The sequence below is a fragment of the Lepus europaeus genome, chromosome 2 (assembly GCF_033115175.1).
Source record: "Lepus europaeus isolate LE1 chromosome 2, mLepTim1.pri, whole genome shotgun sequence".
NCBI lineage: Eukaryota > Metazoa > Chordata > Mammalia > Lagomorpha > Leporidae > Lepus > Lepus europaeus.
In genome coordinates, this window is record NC_084828.1 from 65429230 (window position 1) to 65435741 (window position 6512).

The window sequence follows — 6512 nt, forward strand, 5'->3', positions numbered from 1 at the left end:
TTCTTTCATATTGGTGACCATGTTTCTGTGTTTCTGTGTGTAAGACATCTTTAAGCATCTTTTGCAGGGCAGGATGAGTGGCAACAAATTCTTTCAGTTTCTGCTTGCTATGAAAAGTCTTAATTTCACCTTCATTCACAAATGAGAGCTTTGCAGGATATAGTATTCTGGGCTGGCAGTTTTTCTCTCTTAGTACCTGGGCTATGTCTCGCCATTCCCTTCTAGCTTGTAGGGTTTCTGATGAGAAGTCTGCTGTGAGTCTAATTGGAGATCCTCTAAGAGTGATCTGACGTTTCTCTCTTGCACCTTTTAGGATCTTTTCTTTATGTTTCACTGTGGTGAGTTTGATTACAACATGTCGTGGTGAGGATCTCTTTTGGTCATGTTTATTAGGGGTTCTATAAGCTTCCTGTATTAGGATGTCTCTGTCCTTCTCCAAACCTGGGAAATTTTCTGCTAGTATCTCACTGAAAATGCCTTCTAATCCTTTCTCCCTCTCCATGCCTTCAGGAACTCCTAGAACTCGAATGTTGGGTTTTTTAATAGTATCCTGTAGATTCCCGACAATATTTTTTAGATTTCTAATTTCTTCTTCTTTTCTTTGGTTTGCCTGTTTCCTTTCCTGTTCTCTGTCTTCTAAGTCTGATATTCTCTCTTCTGCTTCACCCATTCTGTTTTTAAGGCTCTCTAATGTGTTTGTCATTTGATCTATTGAACTCTTCATTTCATTATGATTTCTCGTCACTATCAGAGTTTCTTGTTCCACTAGTTGTTTCATTTCATTTTGATTCCTCCTTAATATTTCACTTTCACGAGAGAGATTTTCTATCTTGTCCATGAAGGATTTCTGTAGTTCAAGAATTTGTTTTTGAGAACTTGTTAATGTTATCAATTTTTTGAGATCCGCTTCTTGCATTTCTTCGATCTCATCATCTTCATAATCTTGAATTGGGGTGTCTTTTTCATTTGGGGGCGTCATAGTTTCTTCCTTGTTCTTGTTAGCTTGGTTTTTGCGTTTGTTGTTTGGCATGTTGGAGATATTTGGTTTCTTCACTGTGGTGTTTTTTCTTGTTACACTATGGCTCTATATTAAGTGGACTGTCTGCTTTCAGTGGAGCCTTAGAGGCTTGAGATGAGTGTGGACTGAGAGCTGTGTTTGGTTCCTCAGGGTTGAGGGTGTGTCAAAGATGACACTCCCAGGTTAGGTGTGGTAAATCTCTCTTTCTTTCTTTTTTTTGATTCGAAAGGGAAGTAATTCCGCACAGCTGAACGTAATTGGAGGTAGTTAGCAGGCAAATGATATACCCACAGGAGCCAGAGATTGGAAGCTCTTTCCCAAGGACCACACAGGGAATCTCTGCTGCCCTCAGTGTGGGCTCCAATTCTCCTGCAGTCTCCCACTGGGTTGCCAAGTTAGATGCTAATCTCCTGTTATTTCACCCCTCCCCCCAGAGTCAGGTTTTTCTGCTCGGCTTAGGGCTGGTGCAGACCTGAGGTCGCCCTGCTTATGACGTATGTCCAAAATGGCGCCTGCTCTTTGTCTTGCTCGCCTTTGAGAGGTGAGCAGAGAGAGAGAAACTTGTGTCTGTATCGGTCACTTTTTTTTATTTTTTTCCTATCTCCCTTCTAGTTAGCCTGGTGAACTTTTCCCCACGGAGTTTCAAGCCTCGTTCCTTCTAGCCTCCTCTTTCCGCTTGCCCGCTGGTATCTCGGGCTATTGAGGTTCGGCTCACCTCGCGTTCCAGCGCTGGTGCGTTGAGTCTGCCGTTGGTGTCCCGAACTTGGGCTCCCACGCTCTCCACGCAGGTCCACTGTGAATCACTAGTTCCGGAAGAGTTTCCTCTGCTGTTTCATCCCCTACTCTTCCTTGACCCTGCAGTATCTCCACTTATATTAAACTTTCTCTCCCCCCGGACTAAGTGTGCTCCCTGCCTATTCCGCCATCTTGCCGCTCCTCCGGAAGTAGGAATTTAATTTGGTTCTCCCATATGGGTGACAAGAATCCAATTACTGAAGTCATCTCCTGCTGCCTTCCAGGGTATGCATTAGCAGGTATCTGGGTTCAGGAGTGGAGCCAGGACTCACAATGACACTCAGATATGGAATGCAAGTGTGTCAGAGATATCTCAGCTGCAGCATCAAATGTCCACCCTCGTGACTGTTTTGACCACTCAAATATTTGAGACTTCCGTGTCCTGGTTGTGAAAGGACTAACAGCTTTCATTCCTTTCCTCTTGGAACACTCTCATGATATGTTCCTCCAAACACAGCCGCCAGACTATAAGTAGCATGAGCACTGAGTTGCTTTGGTCTAGAGCCCCAGATAAGCTCACAGTGGAAGCTAGTTCTTATGGTCAACTGGAGAGTGAGTCATCTTGTCTGTTCCAGTGTATTTGAGCCCCTGCGTAACTGCAGACTCAGCTAATTTTCTGTGGAATGATGAAACACCCAATTGCTGCCTGTCAGCCTGAGACACCAATGAGAGATGCCAATATGGCTATTGCTAAAGCCACTCAATTTTGATGTGATTTATTACATAGATATGGGCAACTGACAACATCACCTCTAAAACAAAGTTTTTACCCTTTTTCAATATTCTGACTAATGAAAGAAGCATCTGAGAAGCTTGAACCCTATGTACACTACTAGGTGGACTAGCTTATTACAGTATTATTACTATTATCATCCTTATTATTTTATTAATTTTCATGTTTGTTGGAAAGTCAGAGATTCAGAAGGATCTTCTACCTACTGGTTCATTCCCCGGATGGCCACAATAGCTAAGGCAGGGTCAGGCTGAAGCCAGGATCCTAGAACTCCATTGATGCCTTGCATGTGGATGGCAGGGGCCCACATCTTTGAGTCAACATCTACTGTTCTTCAGGATGTGCATTAGGAAAATTGTTTGGAAGAGGAGGAGTAGGGAGTCAAACCAGGCACTCTGCTATGGAATGCAGGCATCCCAAGTGGTGACTTAAGTTGCTGTGCCATAAGGTCCACCCTCTATAATGTTAAAGCAGCAATAATCCCTCCTACAATAAACTCTTCTGAAAATTTGGCTTTAATGAACAGATCTCTAGTTATCCTGAGCAAAAACAGGGTGAAAATGATGCTTGAGTTTTAAAATTCTCAACTTTAGGAGAGTGCATGACTGGAGGTAAAGAATCTTGGAACAGTTTCCTGAATATTTTTTTATAACTTAAAAAAAAGCACTCAGTGTTGAGCATTTGAGACTTGATATTCAGAAGGTGCCTAAAGTAATTAGCCTTTTGTGGGTCAAGACCCAGAAGATGGAGAGGGTGCTAAGGAGTAGGAGACATCAGGAAGATTTTCCTCTGGGGGACTCTGTAGTGGGCCTTAGTAGCTGAGAAAATTAGACGGCATAATTGTTTAAGAAATGTGCTTTATTCTCTGGACTCAGAATCAGCTCTTAAGGAATTCGGATCTGGCTGAAGAGCCCATGAGAGTATTTTTGGCATGGAAAGCCAAGACATGCTGGCAAAAAAACAAAAACAAAAACAAAAACAAAAGTAAATGAAAGATTTCTGCGAGTGAGATCCTAGTAGAAAGAATGGGCCACCAAAGAAGGAGGTACCTTTCTCTGAAGGGAGGAGAGAACTTCCACTTTGACTATGACCCTGTCTAAAAAAGATTGGAGTTGGCGAACTCAAAAGGCTTCCATAGCCTTGGCAACTCCTGACAAGAGCCTAGGGTGATTGCTGACGCCATAAATAAGAGTGTCAATTGTTAAGTCAACAATAGGAGTCACTGTGCACTTACTCCCCATGTAGGATCTCTGTCCTTGATGTGTTGTACAATGTGAATTAATGCTATAACTAGTACTCAAACAGTACTTTACACTTTGTGTTTCTGTGTGGGTGCACACTGTTGAAATCTTTACTTAATATATACTAAATTGATCTTCTGTATATAAAGATAATTGTAAATGAATCTTGATGTGAATAGGATGGGAGAGGGAGTGGGAGGTGGGAGGGTTGCAGGTGGGAGGGAAGTTATGGGGGGGGGGAGCCACTGTAATCCAAAAGCTGTACTTTGGAAATTTATATTTGTTAAATAAAAGTTAAAAAAAGTACACAGCCAAAAATAAAACAATAAAAAAATTTTTTTAAAAAGAAATGTGCTTTATTTACTTATAATGAACATGTTTTCCAAGTCTGAAATTGGGATACCTGCTTGACAAACTTTATGCAATTAGGAGGCCATGTGCAGAATCATGAGAAAAATAAAGCAAAATCTCTGGTGCAGGCCTAGAGATTAAGACACTAGATAAGACACTGGAGTACTTGGGTTGATTGCCTGACTCTAGCTCCTGACTCCAGCCTGATGGACCCCAGCAGGCAGCATTGATGGCTCTGATGATTGGGTTTCTGCCATCCATGAATAGACCTGGATGGAGCTCCTAGTTTCTGATTTCAGCCCAGCCTGTCATGGCTATTGTGGGTATTTGAGGGTAAATCAATGCCTAGGAGTTTTGCTTTCTCTATGTGTCTTTTCCCTTCCTTCCTTCCTTCCTTCCTTCCTTCCTTCCTTCCTTCCTTCCTTCCTTCCTTCCCCTTCCTCCTCCCATATCCTCCTCCTCTGCACTTCTGCTCTTTCTTTCTCTTCTTTCTTTTTTTCTTCTCTTTCTCTTTTTATTGCTGTTTGCCCTTTTATCTCTTTTACTGCTTCTTAAATAAACAAAGTTTTAAAGTTTCAATCCTAGAGAATGAAAATGCAGGTGAAAATAAAAAATAGCTAATTTACTTGGGAATCAACAGTAGGGCATTGGGCTGCAAGATGGTCCTAGCCATGCTCAACAGTACCTGACCAACTTAGTGGTCTAGTGCATCCTGTTGCTAGCTCTGGGGCTTATTACTTGCACCTGGATGTAATGGATGGGAATTTTGTTTCCATCATCACCTTTGGACATGCTGTGGTAGAAAGCCTCTGAAAGCAACTAGGCCAGGAGTCTGACATACACAGGATGTTCTCCAGGCCAGAATACTGTCTAAAACCAATGGCTGTCACAGGAGTCAATCAGTATATCTTTTATCTCAAGACTACTGAGAATCCACGGGATTTGATTAAACACATTCAGTATAATGGGATAAAGGTTGGCCTTGCCATCAAACCAGAAACTACATTTGAGTATTTGGCACCATGGGCCAATCACATAGATGTAGCCTTGGTTATAACAGTGTAATCTGGGTTTGGAGGACAGAAATTCATGGAAGATATGATGCCAAAGGTTCACTGCTCCAGGACCCAACTCCCGTCTTTGGATATAGAAGTCAATGGTGGAGTAATTCTTGAAACTGTCCAAAAGTGTGCAGAGGAAGGAGCCTACATGATTGTATCTGGTAGTGCCATCAAGAGGAGAGAAGACCCCACATCTGTGATCAACATATTAGGGAATGTTTGTTCAGAAGCTGCTCATAAATGTTCTCTTGCTTGATGAAACCACAAGTTTCCCAAAGGTTCTGCTTGTGGGATCTTCTTATATGGAAAACAGGACTATTGATTTTTAGATCCTCTTGAAATTGAGGCAATGTTGCTTTGCTGTGCAATTATTTGTTTCCATGATTAAAACATGCAATGTTCTAAAAAATTTGCGTGTATAATTATGATTTTAGTGATGCAATTTAAAGATTAGTATGCTGGAATACCCTGCTTTTACTGGGACACTTGACTGTTATAAAAATATAGCTCCATTAAAGTTAGAAGCAGAAATGTGTCAATGCTTAGGAAGGCATATTAGTTACATGAAATTATTTTTATTTCTTTTTGTTAACTTTTTATCAGATATTTTTCTTTATGTCCTTCCTTTTTCATTTGTGATTTGTTTATATATTTGCCCATATGAGTACATTGAAATACAAGCTTGGGTGGATGGCATACCATATTCTTGCATCTGAAATGTTTATTTTTCACTTTTCACCTTATACTTGATTCATAAAATCTATAAAAACCACATACAAAGGCTAGGATTTCTTTTTTTTAAGATTTTATTTATTTTTAAGAATATTTTTATTTATTTCAAACACAGAGTTACAGAGAAAGGTAGAGACAGAAAGAAAGGTCTTGCATCCACTGGTTCACTCCCCACATGGCTGCAATGGCCAGAGCTGAGCCAATTCGAAGTCAGGAGCCAAGAGCTCCCATGTCAGTGCAGGGGCCCAAGGACTTGAACCATATTTATCACTTTCCCAGGCCATAGCAGGAGCTGGATCAGAAGTGGGGCATCCACTGTGCCACAGCATCAGACCCTAAGATTTCTTAGATATTTCTTAAATATGTATAGGATTTAATCTAGGTGTTATTTTTTTGTCAGAGTAGAGCAATACCTTCAATGACTCTCATTCCTAGTGTTCTTAGTTTAACTTACCATTCTTGAGGGTATTTAGATGAATAGCATGTGTTAGCTCTGAGTGGAAAGGAAAAATAAGACTTCTATTTGGAAATAATATTGTTTGAACAAATACTGGCTAACTAAAATCTATATAGTGCTTTAC

The 6512-nt window shown here is 40.9% G+C and overlaps 1 pseudogene; it reads left to right on the forward strand.

Moving 5' to 3' along the window:
* Window positions 1-2289: 2289 nt before the first annotated feature.
* On the forward strand, window positions 2290-5455 carry LOC133751009 (ribulose-phosphate 3-epimerase-like; annotated as a pseudogene).
* Window positions 5456-6512: the final 1057 nt, after the last annotated feature.